Source organism: Zonotrichia albicollis, chromosome 2 (assembly GCF_047830755.1).
Source record: "Zonotrichia albicollis isolate bZonAlb1 chromosome 2, bZonAlb1.hap1, whole genome shotgun sequence".
Taxonomy (NCBI): Eukaryota; Metazoa; Chordata; class Aves; order Passeriformes; family Passerellidae; genus Zonotrichia; species Zonotrichia albicollis.
The window spans coordinates 17,679,907-17,696,213 of NC_133820.1; the positions used below are offsets into that span (position 1 = coordinate 17,679,907).

The following is a 16,307-nucleotide window of genomic DNA, read 5'->3' on the forward strand; positions in this document are numbered from 1 at the left end:
CCCCAGAATGAGCTTGTAGTTACCTGAAGGTTGAAGAAATGAACATTGTATTTCAAGGCAGTAGCACACAGCAGTGAATAAAGTAAGTGGTGCTTTTCACTTAGCCTGTTTTTTTTCACCAAGAGCAGACAAGTGACTATTCCAATAATTAAAAGGAATATACCTGGAGAATAAGCTGCATAATGAGTGCCCCAGATGCTGAAACTTCAGCTCTCTGATTGTGCTGTTGGTCTCCACAGATCTAAAATGCAGAAGGCAAATTCCAGTTTAGAGCTGCTGCTTTCCGATGGTAGCATGAGCTCTGGTATCAGCACTAGTTAAAGAACATATTATTTTTATTATATTAATTATTCTTTTCCATTGCATGTCTCAAAGTGACACCTAACAGGAAGAAGACTAGGGAAGAAATAAATACTGAAATGTGATAGCATACATTTTTGGCGATTTACCCACTGTCAGAAGTGAAAGCAGTGATCTGATAAGTGTTTCTAGTTTTAATATACCTGAAGAAGGGAGAGAATTACTCCCACTATGGACCTATCTATGGATGGTTTTTGTCATATGGAAATACGTATTTTCTATGCCCAGGGGTGATGGGACAAAATCTAGAGTAGTTGTACTCCTCTATGTATGAGTAAACTGGATGTATTTCTCCCTTTTTCAGAGGATATTCATCTTGCTTTTTAATCTTAGTATATAAGATTGGCTGAATCTCAAAGAACAGGCTTGAAAAAAAACCAGTAAATTTCTTTTTCTTGTTATTCTGCTTTGGACACCCTTTTATGAATAAAATGGCACGGCCAAGCGTGAAGTAACAAAGGAATTATAAGCAGTGGCCAGCATGTGGGAAGTCCAAACTATCTACAGCTGAAAACGTTCTTATTAGAAATGAAGGGCAAACAGGAATATAATTTATTATTGCCTCTCTATGTGGCTTCAGAGATCACATAATCCAAAGTAAAAAATGGCATGCATATGTTCCCTAACATATTCTTCACCATAGAGGGACTATATATCAAAACCTTATTTCCTGGTAATGAATTTTAAATAAGTGCCCAGGGCATCAGGTCACTGATGTTTCCACTTTGCAAATTGGGTGGGCTATGAAAGCCCCTAGAGCCCTTCAAAGGCGCCTTAAAAAAAGATCCCAAGCTTTAACTGACCAAACTTTTCAAGAAAAATACCTGAAACAATTAGGAGAATGAAAACCAGGAGGTCAGATTACTTGGCCCATGGCTGAGGATTTACATAAATAGGCCTAACCTTTGACTTGAAAATAAAAGGTAAGTACAGAGCCCTGACAGAACAGCAGGTCATTGGTATTTACTCTGTAAAGTACTGCCTCTGATGCTATGACAAAAATGCCAGGAATTCCACTGATCACTGTGTGCTGATAGGGCTCAAAGGTATGCAGGCAGCTAACAGAAACCCAGCCTACCTGACTGATCGAAACTGCATTACTCCCACGCATTTATAACCCGCAATCTGTGAGCGTGGGAAAGCGTGCAAGGCCTCAGACTAATTCCCCAGGAAAAAAAAAAAAAGGAGAAAGTTGCTGTCCTTAACCAGTTTTTTTTTTTTAAATGGTAGTTTGGGCAATATATAATAAAATTAACAAAAATTCTCTGAGTGAGCAGCATCTTGAAGCATATTCTTCACAGTGTGTGCTGCTGTTCAAGAGACTCCAGAGCTGGTCCAGAGCTGGTGTTGCCCATGCAGGCTGAGATTGGTACCACATTCATCATCTTGGGACTTTGTTAAAGATGAGCTGTGCTTCAAGTGTTGAACTGGTAGCCAGCTGTAGGAAGCCAGTCCCTGGGTTAACTGAGGAAACTCTAGAGAGCAAACCTGCAGGAGAAAAGCCATGCTGTGTGTTTGTGCTACATTTTGTCAAGCAATGGCTGTGTGTTCACAGGTGAGAGAGGGAAAGGTGAGCAAAACAAATTTATTTTATTTTTTTAGTTCTAGTACAATAGCAAAGATGCTTTAGTTATTTTTTTCTTTTCTACATGGATAGCAAAGAAAGGAGGACCCCTGTGACAGTGGAAACAATAAGGGCAGAGTTTTTATGCTCATGTTTTATAGAGAGAGATTTGGTTTCCTGTTCCAGTTTGAGACACAAGCACACACCAAGTATCCTGCAGGCTGTTTCAAACTTGTTTCACTAATTAATCAAAAGTGATCCATTACAGAAAACCTGCAGGAATGTCAGAGATGGATGCTTCTGCTCTACTGTTTTTGACTTGCTTGTTACAACAGAGGGGGAAGCTGTTAGTGCCTGTCTAGTAAATTATTGAAGGATGGTGTAAGAGAGCCTGCCGCCTTCCTCTTGAAGGGCCAGGAAGCCTGGGGCTAGCCAACCTCATGCTGCTTTCCCTGTCTGCTAGACCACTGTGGGGTTTTGGAAGGAGGTGGAGGAACACCCCACAGCTGGGTATTGATCAAGAAGACAGGCTGGCCCCATGCCCTGGGCACTGCCTGGCTAAACCCCGGGATTGGAAATCTGGTCAGGGAGTGCTGAAGCAGAAGGAGACAGTGGCCACCTGAGGATGGTCAAGCAGGGTGTCCCAGCACCCATATCTGACCAGCATGGCCAGGGTACCCCTGGGAACAACATCCTTTCCTCTGTGGCCAACAGGCATCAACTCAAAGGGAAGTTAAAACCCTTTGAGGGACATCTAGTCTGGAGGATGTTCATGGTGACTACAACCCCTTTGGTGTTAGTCCTGGTGCCTCCCCTCACCAACCTCAAGTGCCTCCTCCAGTGGACCCCACTGGCCCTGGTTTTCCTGTACAGAGCAGTAGCCAGTGGCCCCTCTTCTGAACCAATTCTGTGATCCTCTCATGCTAGGAGGGCTGCACAGCTTTGGTGTCCCTGTGGAGGCGTGCTGTGCTGGCACTGTGTCACTGTGTCACTGGTGCACCAGGCTTGAAGGCCACAGGGCAGAGGTGTTCCCTACCCAGTCCCTGTACTCAGTCTCTTGCATGCTGAGCTGTGTTCCCTGCCCTGCTCTCATCATCTGCTCCTGTTTGGCAGGCAGGCTGTTAAGAGCTGCATCCTTTGTGAAGTGTTATCCCTGCACAGTCCACTCACAGACTGCTCTTGAGTGCTCTCAGACTAGATTTTGGCCGGTGAGATAGATTTTGTGGAATGCTGAACTTGGTACCCTTACCTTGACCATAGAGCAGCAGACTGGCTGTATTCTTCTTCTGAGTCTCTTTTTACTGCAGTGTCCAGTATGTAAATCCTCTTATCCCATTTTGCCATCCAAAACATGTTCTGGCTTCCTGTGAAATGCCTGAGGGCAGAATTGAATTGATCTTTATGTGATCTCTGATGGTAGGTGGCCTTTTCTTAATGGTGCTTGTGCCACTCCATTCTTGCAAAACCACAGGAAAATATTTAGTATGACAGGACTTTCAAACATTGTGCTGCCATTTTCTTTCTTCAGATAATTATTTGCTTTTTTCAGGATCACTGTTAAATGTGACATTCACCCTGATATTCCCTAGTGGCTGTTCAGCTCATGCACATGTAGCTTATCCTTCAGTCTCTGTACCTAATGGACCAATTCACCGTTCCAGCCTCTCTTTTAGCTTCTACCTTGGAGGTAGAACTAAACTTTCACTCCCTACAAGAGTTGAATGGAATTTTTTGGGAGAGACTGTTGGGGTTGAGCCTTGTTCCCAAAAACTCATCATCAGCCCCTTCAGTCTCCACCAATGTCATTTTGCCACCAACCAATGCCTCTCTCAGCAGATAAAAGCAAGAATTTCATAAAATTTTAACCCCAGGGAGACTTTTTCTTCCCCAGCTCTGTATTGGCTGAACATGTTATTTATTCCTCTACTCATCCACTTCCTGTGCTACCTAATTAAGGTAAGACACTGGCCCTGTAAAACCCAGATCAGCCCAGCTTGCCTTCTTTTGCCTATAGATTTTCCCTCAGACCTACAAGACTACAATATAGACCAGAGATTTAGGTACCTACATTCAATGGAGATTGAGATGCCCCTTTTTTTGCTTAGGTTGATTTTCGGTTCTGCTCCAGGCACAGTGCTGTCCCCAGCTCTGTCAGAGGACTCCCTTGAGTGGTTTCCCCTGGGCTGCTCAGCACATGCTCTCCACACATTTGTAAACTCCTCCAGTGCCCTCAGTGTAGCTCAGGCTCGTTAGGTTGCTTCCCACTGCACAGAAGAGCTATTTCATGTATTCACTCATAGCTGGAAAGCATAAACATTCAGAAGCAAAACATTACTCAAAGTCATAAGGATGGAAAGCTGCAGTTGTAAAATCTTGTGTAGAGAAGCCCATTTTCTCTTGTGAAGAGCTCTCAGGCACCATATCAAGCCTGTGTTTTGCTACAGGAGGCATCAGCTGAAACAGCGGCAGCCAAAAGGCATTGATTCGTTTCATTTATTTTTAACTTTCCTATTGAAATGCCTGAGGGAAAAAAAAAAAAAGGGAAATCACTCCCTTGGAGAACCCTTCAGCTCTGGGAAAGATACCTGCTGCAATCTAGAAACAAGCTTGTTCAGGGAACAGCCAGACCAAGCACTGCCCAGGGGGCTGCAGTTTGTTCTTTCCTAATCTATTTATTTTAACCGTGAGCACAGCCACCTCTTTCAAAGGCTGTGTGTTTGGTTTTTGGTTTGGGGTGGGTTTTTTGGGTTTATTTTTTGGTTTGGGGTGGGTTTTTTGGGTTTATTTTTTGTTTTTTTACTCCAGCCATGGGGGTGATACAAGCAAGAGCAGTGAGAGCCTGAGCCTGGGCAGCCTGGGCTGCGTCAGCCAGCCGGTCACAAGGATGTCTGTCATGTGCTGCTGCTCCTCACACAAAGATCCCTTTCTTTCCATGCCCGGTGGCTTCTCCATCAATGAGAGGACCTTGTCCTACAAACAGAAATCAAACGTCCGTAATTGCAGTGCCACTGATAAAACATGACTTCTTTACCAATTTGTGTGAGCACTTTGACCTCCTGCCTCAGTGCAGCAGACTTCCAAGATTCTTTTTTGTCTCTGTCTCTTTTGAAGACTGTGCTGAAAATACTGTAGGAAAGTTTATTTGGGGAGTATTTTTGATCCATCTCAAGTAAAAAGCTAAGCTGGTGCACTTCTGTCAAAATTGCGCTGAATTGTCTGGAGTGATTGCTAGCTCTAAAAAATAAAAATGAATTTCAGGTTATGGTTTATTTTTGCTTAAATTTAGAACTGCTTTTGCATGAATAACTAGTATTATGTATTTTCAACAAAAATCAGAACAAAATTTCTGCTCCACACAGCTTCCATTCCTAAAAAAAGTGAAAAACTTAAGAAGGTTGAAAAGAAAAAAAATTTCAGTGCTGAATAGCATGGCTGAGCAGCTGTCTTATTTTTTCTTCCCTAAATTGGATTATTGCTATAACTGTTCTTTCTAAGTTAAGATCTCACTGGAGGGAAGGAAGAAAGTTTCTAGGTTTCCCAGCAGGAAGGTCTTTAACAAGAAGTTAATGTAGGATAATGAAGGGGTCAGGAAAATCGTAAGCACAAAGGGATTGTCCAGAAGGCTGTGCAGAGAGGAGTGCAAATAAAGATATTAAAGAGGAGGGGAAATGTGCAGCAACTCTTGAATTTTAACCAAGCTCTTCATGCCACAGCACATCACCCTGGGCACAGCAATGAGCAGCACCCATGGTCAGTGTCCCAAGTTGTCACAGAGAGGGGAAACTTCTTGTTTGTTCAAGTGTTCTTCTTTAAAGGGAAATACCTTACAAGTGACAGGATTTAAAGTCTAGAAGATACATAGGAAGACAATTCTGTTTAAACACAAAGCTGAACTGAAAATACAGAGAAGAAAATATTTTGGGGATTTTGAGATTATCCTTAAAATTTGGATTTCGAGATTATGCTTGAAGTTTCTAACATTTAACTCCAACAACAGGGAAACAGAACAAATTAACTGGGTTAGCAGACCACTTAGATTTGCTGTTGTTTTTCAGTCAATAGGTCACTTCCCTGGGTTAAGGGTTGTGCTCTGCCAAGCAGCAGGATTTTCTAGCTAGTCCTGTATTGATGAGAAAATAACTCTCGGATTCTATGGTGCCATAGGTCATCAATAAAATAAGAAATTCTTATGTTCTTCAATACTGCAAAATTTCTGTCTTTAATATTCTTAGAGTACTATGCTATTTTTCAAATATACTACAATTTTTTCAAATATATTAGAAACTCATCTCAGCTGGCTTTTTTTGTAAGTGGTTTTATAGACATTATCTTCTGAATTCCCCTTGAGATGCTGTGTACTAACTGTGCTAATTCAGGTTTATTAACTAGAGTGGGATTTTGCCAGTTAGGTCCCTTTAGGGTCAGGCTTGGACTCTCAGAAGTCTTATAGCCACGGAGACTATTTAATCATGCAGATGTAGGTTCCTCTGTGATCTGTATAGTTGTGTTTGCACTGATACCCCTAACAGTGAAATAACTTGCCAGCTTTAAACACTGTGTATGGTGAATGAGAGCCAGCACAAGTACCACTGAGTTCCATGAACAGATCTGTTGCTGAACAACATTATTAGCAACAGAAGAAAATGCTATCTCATCTACCAATTTCAGGAGATTTTATTGTTCCCTGATAGGATAAGAAGATTCCATATTCCTTATTTCAGAAAGAAGTGGTTTTTATCTGTGAAATGTCCTCACTTCTCAAAAAAAGATGTCACAGGCTAAAATACTTAAATACTGCCGAAAATGACAGCTCTCCCCTTTCCTTTTGCCCTCAGCAAAAATGAAGTCTTGGCTAGCTACTGGCATTTTTTTAGGAATTATGCCTGCTCAGTTTTTTTTTTTTTAATATTGCTGCAACTTTTTTCCCTGATTCCTGCAGAAATGAGGCTTATGCAATCCTGCTGCGTGCGCTTGTATCTTCGTCACTTCCACACCCCCGAAATCTTTTGAACCTATTGACAAATTTCAACCCATTGATCTCTCAAAGAAAATCAAGTTCCTACAAGCTTTGTGAAAATAACCTGCTCACAGAGAGGTTGGCTGCAGTGTGAACAGGCACCATTTCAGACAGAGGAAAACCCACTTTTAGGAAAAGTGTTTATTTATAGACACCTGTCCATGGGGAGCATTTCAGGGAAAGCTGTTTCCTTCCTTCAACTGCAGTCAATTTAGTTTGAGGCTCTGGTCTTTCAGCAGCCAGGCTTCAATGTACTGATCTCCACAGCATGTGGGAATACTGGTTTGCAGTAATGATTTACCACCTTTACTGCATTTAAAGCAAATGATTTTAAAAAACACTTAATTTTCCATTTCCTCTCCTTTTTTCCCCTTCCTTTTTGTTAAGAACCAAAAACTGCCCAATAGCCTGTCTCTTAAGACCAAGACATTATGCCCATCACGCTAGAAGTCAACCCTTGATGTTTAACACTGTCACTTTTCTCTGTGGATTCTCTGAGGTTAAAGTTACAGAATTGCTGAAACAGATAACAGAGTGCAGAAGGCTGAAAAGTGACTGGGACGAACCTCCAGGGACAAAGTTAATCTGTTGGAGCATTTCCTGTGTGTACTTTGAAACCTCTCAATTTAACTTGATCAAAGCATGAGCCGACACGTTTCAGCTCCCTACTGAACAAACAAATTTGCTGCTTATCGTTGTTGCCACCTCAGCCTTTAATTTACTTTATTTAGTAAGCCAGTACATGTTAAATGAACAACCTGGTTACTACAAATGCTGGGTGCTGGTCTCCAAAAAAGGCTGCAGTTTCCCTGACATTATTTAGCTCAGCACATCAAAGACCCTATTTTTCACCACAGTCTCAATGTAAAAGGACTGCAGCCAGTGTGGTCAACAGAGGCCTCTTAGGGACCACTAGATCCATCAGCATCCATTGGCTTATATTTCAGTATCTTGGGATTCTACCTTTCTTTTTCATTAATTCCCACAGAGCATAAGTGGACTGAGAAAATAAATGGTGGTGCTTTGAAAACACATTGGTTAAATCACATTAGCACCTCTCAAAGCGCATATGGATTAACAGCTCCTTTAAAGACCACTTTTTTATCAAAAGCAGTAACTAATACTTTTTAAAATGTTCTGGTCGTTGGGAGTATTTTTCCCAAAAAATATCTTTAGTCAAGTTAATAATAACAACAGTAAAGTCTAGTGTGAGATGTTGCATGAAGGGAGCATGGCCAGACATGATAATGAGCTTAAGTGACTGCTTTCTGTTTTTAAACCAAAACAACTTGGCAAGTGTTTTTAAACCAAGTCTAAAGTATTTTCATTGTTTTCCACTTACTTAAATCCACTGGCCCATATTTGCCTTTCCTTATTCTCAGAGAAATTGAGTCCAATGATTTGAACTGTTCTTCAGTGCTTCTCTGTGGCTGCAGAACTCTTGAACTTGGAAATTACTCCTGTCCCTCCAGGGTATAGATTTCTGGGTCCATCATGCAAATATTGAAATTTCCCAGGCTAGAGGAAACAATCAGTCAATAAACCAACTTCTTAAACCAGCCTTCCTCCCAGAGCAATGCTAGAAGGGAACGTCACCTGGCATGGGTAGGTACAGATATAACCTACTCTTCACCCAAACCATGCTTGCCTTTGGCAGCTTCTTTCCTTCTTTCAAGTAAAACTGACATCTTAAAACATTCTGGAAGATCAGATATGAACCATAATCAGTTTTTATTCTACTTCTGTGCTCATCACTCATTGAAAATGCAAAATACTTAGACAATGTAAGTAATGATGGAAAATTTCTAAAAGAGTGCAGTGCAGTGACACATCTCCTCCTGAAATTAATGGGACACGTGTGATGCTCTCCTGAACAATTCCCTCAGTGTCATTCAGAGACTTGTGAGCACCTCTGTAGGAAATGACAGGGCACCCAGCCACATGGCAGTGTCTGCTGACATAGATCAGCCTCCACAAGCAATTCAGTAATAAATGTATCATGTCTTTCCCCATAATACCCACAGACTAGTTAAGTTTAGGGGTTTGTGAAGCTTGCAGGTGATCTTTTGGTTATCCTGGCATATAAAACTCTTTTAGTTCCACAGGGTTCCCTCCCAATGTGGACTTGCACTGATTACTCTCTTTCTCCATGTTATTAATTTAAACAAGTTAAGCAACTTATTTTTCCACCTAAATGAAAACTTTCCCAGACATAGAAAACTCCTTGCCCAAAAGAGGAGTTGTCACAAATAAATGACCTGCATTTTGGGGTTACCTTTAATGAATTAGCTGTAATTATTGCAAGATAATGCAAGATTTATCATTTTGCCCACCTGGTTTCAAACTTGTCTAAGGAAATCTAATTGTAACTAGTTGCCATTTTCAAGAACAAATTTAGGCAGCAGAGTTGGCTGAGTAATGTTTCCATGCTTCTCTGGCATGAAGCAGAACTCTAAAAGTCTTCTCCAAATAGGGAAAAGAGCAAGTTTGTTCTGGACTAGGTGGTAGCCTGGTGCTTGTTTTTCACATTGGGGTTATTGGAGAAGCAGATTTAAACCCTTCCTTGGCTTGATCTGGGTTTCTCACACCAGGAGGGATTCCCCTGACACCTCTCCATCAGCTGCTCTGTGGTGGCTCTCCTTAAATGGGTCTGGCCATAGAAGTTGCTTGTGCTTCTCCCAGAGATGTTTGTGTGGGTTTGAGCACTGCTCTAGTATGAGGGACACTCAGATGCTTGCTCCTGAGCCAAGTATTTTTTTATTTATAAAAAGTGGAAACTTCTCCAGTGGGTGGGCTTGGAGAAGATGCTTTTTCATTTATATCAAACAACACTGGTAAGGAGAACACCTAATCCTGAAATTGAAATCCTTACATCAGCTCCAGCAGCTTTGACACATATTGTCTCCTAGAGTGACACAAGCTAGTTTTTATGCCAGAAGTTTTTTTTAACATCTGTATTTCCATAAGATTCTCTATTTTTTAGCAAGCATACATTTTGTAAAAAAAAAAAAAATAAAAAGGTCTTTTGTAAAAATTTCCATAGCAGCTCTAGAGAATAGGAGGTCAAAGGACTGGTTCTTTGGGCTGCTCTGTGGACCCTCTCAGTCAGCCCTCAAAAAAACTTCAATCCTTTGTCTCCACTTCTCATCCCAGCTGGTCATGGCACAGCTAATCATAGAACACCACAGCTGATGCTGCCTGGAACATGCTGCTAAGGGCTGCAAATGTTCTTGCAGGTATTCCTGTCTGTGCTGATGCAGCCAAACAAGTCAGGGCCCCTAAATGAGCAGGGCTGCACAGAGGCCAGCAGCCCAGAGGTGACCTGTCCCATGTGTGGAGCCCTTACACAGCTACTAATGGCTTTTAAAAGCAGAGTGGAAACAAAATATTTAAAATCTCCCACAAAGGAGTCACCATCAGCTGCTCAGCTGTACTGGAGGCCCTGTCTCAATGGAAGTCTGATTGGATGGTTGAGAAGTAAATTCCACACACCACTGGTTACTAAGGGAATAGGAGCCAGGAATTGTCTGCCTTACATGCTCCTTGGTCCTCCTCTTCTGGATGAATATTAGTTATACTTTTCTAGGCAGTTTTGTGGGTGGGTAGAGACAAAGGAGAAAATAGACAGGAGAAAAAAAATCTCTATTTCTGTGACAAGGCCACCTGCTCATGTCTTCTCAGGGTGGTGGCCTCATTGTGTGTACTGCTTCTCTTTTCCTCTACAGACAACCAGTGTTCCACACATCTGCAATTTTCCAACCATGAGTTATTTTAAATTCAAACACCAGTTTTAGCCTTCAAAAATTAATCTTTGCAAAGCATCTATGTCAGGAAAACTGCTGTCCATTAGTAGGAAATTATTCAGAAAAAGGAAGACAATTTGCTTATTTATGTAAGAAACTGCTGTACAACTAAATACAGATATAAGTCAGTGAAATAAGTTCTTTGATCTATTGCCACAAGAAATCAGTGTAAATATGTTTCCTGATAAGAGTTGCTACAGCATAATTGCATTTTACAAACTGTGTAGTGTGCTATTACTCAGGAAATATGTTCACTGATATACATGTCTCCACTCAGCCTCATGGCTGAAAGATTTGCTTTTTCTCTTATTTATAGTTCTTGCACATTTTTAATAAGGTGATTAAACTCATGAAGGCATGGAAGAGAGTACAAATAGGGCAAATTGATTCTAGAGCATACACAACCACTATTGAAATAGACACCAGTTGATTGTTTTCAAACATATGTAGGTTAGTGGCATTTGAGATTAACCTGCAAGGCAAATATTAAGAGGGATTAATTTATACTGTCAACTATGACTGTTCTGGGCTTCATCTTTTTGCTACAATAGCTGAGGGCACAACTCCATCACAGCTGTAAAAGGCTTGTTCTTCATGGAGTTTTGTCCTGTTTTAGAGGGAACAGTGCTCACTGTAGAAATTGAGCCCCCCCAGAGTTTACTCAGGCTGCTCACTGAATGCTGGTGGTATTGACTGTTCACCACGTCCACACCTTAGGGCAGATTCACCCTGGGCTTTAGTGGGATTGCTGATATGGGAAGATGGGAATGATCATAGCACTGTTAGAACTCCAGCTGTGATTCCCTATTTACTAGGGATGCTGCCATAATAATGAAAGGTATCCAGGTAACTCCTTTCAAGGTTTGTGAACCTACCTGAACAATGCCTGCTGGATAGAAATTGTTCAGCTAGGCAGGACTGAGCTTATTAAACATTGTCTCAGCATGAAAATATGTATATGAGTGTACAGGTTTAAGCAAAGCCATCTCATCAGATTTAATATGGGGGATATGAAAAGACCATTGTTAAGAGTGTCAGGGAAGTGGTTGAAGTAGTATTTCTTTGTTTTGGAGAGCACATGGTTGAGCTACCAGAAGCAGAGCACTGCAGCAGGATGGGAAGAGCAGGAATGCATCTCTGCACTCAGGCTACAGAGGCTGGGATTTCACTACTTGTGGGCTGCTATAAAGTCCCATTTTGCCTAGACATGGTATTCATAACAGAGTAAACAATCCCCTCCAGGCTCCAGTGGGATGTCAACCATCCCCATGGTCTGTAGTAGGCAGCAGAGGAAAAACAGTGGGTCATTCCCGAGAGACAGGATGTGGTTCTGGGTTCATGGCCAGAGTGGGAGGCAATTCCCGCATCCTGCCTTTTCACTGGGTTCTGGAGCCAAGCTTGCTGCTCTGCACATCATGTTCTTGTCATAGAAAAACAATTTCTACAGCTGTCTTCACTGCAACAGCTTCAGGACAAGGCCTTCCTGGGACAGCCAGAGGGAACCTCTTGTTTTTTCTTACAGGACGCGCAATATGCAGTCACATGGAGGACAGCCTGAAATCAAAATGGAACTGAAATCTGATTTGTCATTGTCTGCTCCTTTTGGAGGAGTAATGGGAACCATCACCATCATTTGGGGTTTACGTGAGCCTTGTGTTGTTCCATGACTTTAGTGCTCCTGACCTCTCTCCTCAAGGTATCTCCTTCCAATTTTTGGGGAACTAGTATCTTTGTGTGACTGTGAAATGGTTCAGTAAGAATTGCCTATCTTCTTGATTCACTTGGAGATTGACTGGTGGGAAGTGTTTGGTGGGACAGTCTAAGTTCCTGATGGCATGGCAGCTCAGACTGTGATCAGGTTCTGCAAAGCTAGAAATGGTTGTTGCTGATGTTGTCTTGTGATTGTAACTTCCAGAGTATGCAGAAAAACCTTCCCCTTTGAGATATGTAGGATTGTCATTGCCATAGTTGTTGGAAATTTAGCTTTATATTTTCCTCTCTTCATTTTTTTTTTTATCTTTTAAAATATGTTGGAATATTGAATAAGATGGGAAAAATAAACCTATAAAAGAATGTATTAGGAATATATTGTAAGCAAATACAAGGAAACAACAATTTTGTGTTGCACACAGAGTCTCAATTTGTCTGCTTTGGGACAGTACAGTCTCTAATTACATGAACAAATATCATTTTTGAAGTCATATGATATAAAAATACCTACCATTTAAAACCTTAGGCAAACATGAAAGTCCCACCAGTTATGTTACTCTTCCTCTGCTTTGCTGCCCTTGTGGGCATTTACTCATTTTCTACAGCAGTTCACTGACAGTATGAAGGGTTTGCAGTGAGTTCAAATGTTCTTGACTCCAGTGCTCTCCTGAACAGGGATAGAAGTACTAAAATATTGAAAGGCTTTCCTCACTCAAGCCCATGAATATTGCTAGCAGGGGCCATAGCTGGAGAGCAGAGAACTTTGGCTGGGAAGAGGATGTCCCATCACTATATATTAGAAGAGCAGGGCTTATCTTTTTCAGATTTCTGAAGAGAAGTCTGGAGGGATTTCAGAAGATATGTAAAATGGGATATGTAAAAGAGGAATAGTTTGACCCAGACAGAAAATTGTCTTTCCAGTTTGTGTGAGGGCATCTAACTTGAGTCATCCTACTTAGGGATGAGAAAGTTAAAGTAAGGCTCTGGATACTAAAAGATAAGGCTATTGATAAGATACTTGAAAAACATGTACAGAAATTATGTGTCTCCTTCAGACATGCATCAGGCTTTTCCTCAGTCTCTTCCCCAGCAGTATTGTATGGGAAAAAATGCTTCCTTCTGTATAAGAACTTTTCTAGTGGTGAAAAACATTAATAAGTCTGAGACAGACCTTTAAGTCTTGTTTCTTGACTGCTCCTAATAAACTTCATGAACTCAACCCCACAGTTTTACATCCCTGAACTTCACCTTATTTCTCTGTAAGACAGTATTCTGCTTTCAGTGTTAGATATCTCACACAGCCTTGTGAGGACAGACTTTATGTAAAGCCAGCAAAGATTTGCTGGGGGAAAATAACGTGTGGTGTAATCATAACATATCAGAGTTATTATCTTTTGCCTTTAAAAAAATTGTACTTTGGCATGTGAGAAAGGGAAGAAGGAAAGATGCTCATTAACAGCTTTCTTCCTCAGGCCCTGAGCTTCCAGGGGCTCCTCTCTTAGAAGTGTGAGCACAGCTGCAGTCCCACAGCAGCCTCAACTGATGGAACAGCTGCCTCTGCAGTGCAGTGCCATCATCTGCCCCTCTCCTTCAGCCCCGCTCTATTCCCTCCATCCCCTGCACTGGCCTGGATGTTCTCTGCTCCTTTGTGGAGCCATTTTAAGGCGTTAACATGGAAAAAAGCTTCCAGTGACCTTTTGTTTGTGGAGATAAGGAGGGTTCTGAAATGTGGTAGGACATTCATGGTGTCCCAAGGTGCTGCAGGAGAAGTTCAGGGTGGTGGGCAGGACAGCAGAAGTGGCTGTGGTGGCCAGAAGACACAGTGACTGAGGATGTCCAGGAGCCACAGCCTTTCCCTTCAAGCCAGAGCTTCCTGGTGTGATGGAAGCTCCTGCGGAGACTGCCTGGCTTCCCTAGAGCCACACAAACACCAGTGTTGCCCTGACTGCTGGGGAAGTGCAAGAATGAAGAGGAGAAAGGAGAGGAGCGAGGGTGCTGTAAGATGGGACTATGATCAAGAATTACTTTAAGAGACAGAAATAGGAGTCTGAGAGTACCATGGGGAAAATGCTGTTTCATGGCTCTGCAAAGTTGACCAGACTGGGGTTATCAAGAGGAGTTTATAATAGTCTGGATATACCATTTTCCCACAGTAGAAAAAGCAGGATTTGCTCACCTCTCAAACTCTGCAAGCAGTTCTGGTTCTTCCTCCCTCCCTTAGAAAGGCTGAAGTTGAATTAATAAAGGTTGAGAGAAAGGATGAGTGAAGGTACAGGGCACCTCACCCTTTTCTAAGGGGAAAGGCAAAACAGAATAATCACTCTGGAGTCTGGAAAAGAGATCTGGCAAGGGCAAAGAGGGGCTCTTGGGTCTTGGTTCTCCATGGGATCATCAATGATGTGGTTGATGGGTAAGAAGAAAGTGAAGAAAGAGGTGCTTCACTACTACTTGCTAAAAAGGGGGGTGAACACCCTGACAAGTTACATAGGTGGGATGATTTAGGCTGAAAGGAATCCCTGGACATAATCTGGTGCAAACCTCTCTCTAAGCACCTCCAGCTTACATCAGGATTTATCTTCCTTGGTTTTGAATGTAGGATGCAGATCCTACAGCCTCTCTGGGTAACATCTTCTAGTGTTATCAGACTAAAGATCTGAAGGAAATTAAGAAAGTGGATCAATGCATAAATCAGATCATTGGATATGTTTTACTCATAGGATGTTATGGAGTGGAAAGTCTGAATTGCTTTATGAAGCAATGACCAAAACACAAAATGAAAAATGTTTCCTGAGCTACTAAAACTTTGAGCACATCTGGCTTGAGGCAGCAGGTTGAGGAAGCAATGTGATTTCCACCACAACTTATTTGTCCTCCTCTGCCCTGAGACACCTACTACTGACCACTGTCAAAGGTCAGGAGTTGGTTTTGAAGGATCTCTGGCCCACCCATCATAAACATCTTTAGTCTGATCAGTGGGTGACCCAAGCCTGCCAACATATCAAGAAGGTGAAAATGCCGATCTTAATGCTGCCTTCAGTTTTCACAGGACAGCTGCCCAGGCAGGTTCGGACCTATTTCCATCAAGCATTAAAAGTTGGTTTCATAACATGTATTTTTCTGTCAAACTTTGTGAATAAAACAGTGCAGGAAGATGTCGTGACTAACGAGAAGCTTTTTATTCAGGCAGCAGATGAAGTGGGTTAGTTTTAGAAAGGAGTAGGAGTCAGAAGAACATTCAGCTTAAGCAGACAGACCAACCCTGGTTAAACTGAAGGGAAAAGCAGTGACACCAGGCCCTGCATATCTGATGTGAAAGACTAGGAATACAATACTAGATTTATTGTTCGGGTTATACATTATCCCAGAAATCTGTGGTTTTATAGTGGTGACATCTGACCGCTCACTATCAAGAGATAACTTGAAAGTGCTGCACGATAGGAAAGCTGTTCTTTTCTTGTTGCAGTTATTTTTATTGACAAGCTTTCAGACACCATGAAAGAGTCCACTGATACTTAGCAGCAAAATACTGTTCACAACCAGCCAGAGGAAGATTGAAGGCACGAACAACAAAGAAAGTACCCTGCAGACTCTTTGCACACATAGCTGCTTGTTCAGACTTCAAAAACAAGTAAATAAAACTCACAGATGTTTGGATTCAGAGGTAAGATGATTCCTCAGTGCAGGAATGTCTCCCATTTGTTGGATGCAATGTGCTGCATCTTGCAGGAGGTGCTTCTTTCTGCAGTGTGTCATGTGCAGCAGAGCCCCCTCACTCTCACATCAGACCCCTCCTTTCCCACTCACAGGAGCTGATAATCTCTTTGTTGCAGAAACATTAATTGATTGCTTGGGG

General features: G+C 41.9%; 2 long non-coding RNA genes across 3 annotated transcripts in view; one reads left to right on the forward strand and one right to left on the reverse strand.

Annotated features, from left to right (window-relative positions):
• Window positions 1-16,307, forward strand: part of LOC113459515 (uncharacterized) — a 96,562-nt gene that overhangs the window by 27,099 nt on the left and 53,156 nt on the right. The window lies entirely within an intron of this gene.
• Window positions 262-16,239, reverse strand: LOC113459516 (uncharacterized). Of its 2 annotated transcripts, XR_012578839.1 has the most exons (4): window positions 16,098-16,239; window positions 3,993-4,224; window positions 3,174-3,299; window positions 274-1,848 (listed from the first exon to the last, which is right to left on the reverse strand). It is a non-coding gene; the product is annotated as an uncharacterized LOC113459516 (long non-coding RNA). The 2 variants fall into 2 exon arrangements; XR_003380822.2 differs by lacking the exon at window positions 16,098-16,239 and having other exon boundaries at window positions 262-1,848; window positions 3,993-4,421.